Genomic DNA, 756 nt, shown 5'->3' on the forward strand with positions numbered 1-756 from the left:
TCAGACTGAACACTTAGCGGGCGCCGCCTCTAAAGAGAACAGTCACTACACTTATGGCAGGGATTTTACACTTAGTAGTTCAGAAGCCCCTAGGCAGACTACAGACTATGGCAAAAGGTGTGGAGTCTCTCATTTGTACAGACTGGATTCGTCACAAATTTACCAGGTCAAGAATTCCAGATAAAGTATTTTAGCCTTCACCTGCTGATCATGAAAAATATGGTGGGGATCCACAAAACCCTCATAAACTGCATATTGTTACCAGAATAAAAGGCACAAAAAGACGTCCATATTGGGAAAAAGATATAATAAAGATGCTTGGATTACAAAAGGCACATACCCCTCAAGTTCACAAGAATATCCCTTCAGTGAATGCAAAACTGAAAGTGGTTAAACATTTGATAAGAATCAAAACCCTGAAGTTGCCACAAGGACTTCCAACAGAAGAGGACATGTCTAACACATGCCTTAAGAGCACTGGGGAGTTGGTAGTGCGGTGGCATCTGAAACCTGTGGAGCAGAAAGCAATTAAATCCTAATGCCAGAGCAGCTTCAAATTTAAAAGTGCAGATCATTTTCTGTTAAAAAATGGTGGCAAAGTGTTTTCATTCAAATATATGTTAAATACCAGTCCCTTTCACTGACTAAACCTGCTATGATTCTTCCTTACTATAGACTTGGGGGTTTTCGTTTAATTTGGTTTAATTCTCTCCCCTTTCCCTCTAATAGTTTGATTTCAAAATGGGAAAGAATGGC

General features: G+C 39.7%; 1 pseudogene; it reads left to right on the forward strand.

Moving 5' to 3' along the window:
- The first annotated feature begins 6 nt into the window (after positions 1–6).
- Positions 7–624, forward strand: LOC103253540 (annotated as a pseudogene).
- Positions 625–756: the final 132 nt, after the last annotated feature.

Source organism: Carlito syrichta, unplaced genomic scaffold, assembly GCF_000164805.1.
Source record: "Carlito syrichta isolate Samal-C Ts95f unplaced genomic scaffold, Tarsius_syrichta-2.0.1 Scaffold236465, whole genome shotgun sequence".
Taxonomy (NCBI): Eukaryota; Metazoa; Chordata; class Mammalia; order Primates; family Tarsiidae; genus Carlito; species Carlito syrichta.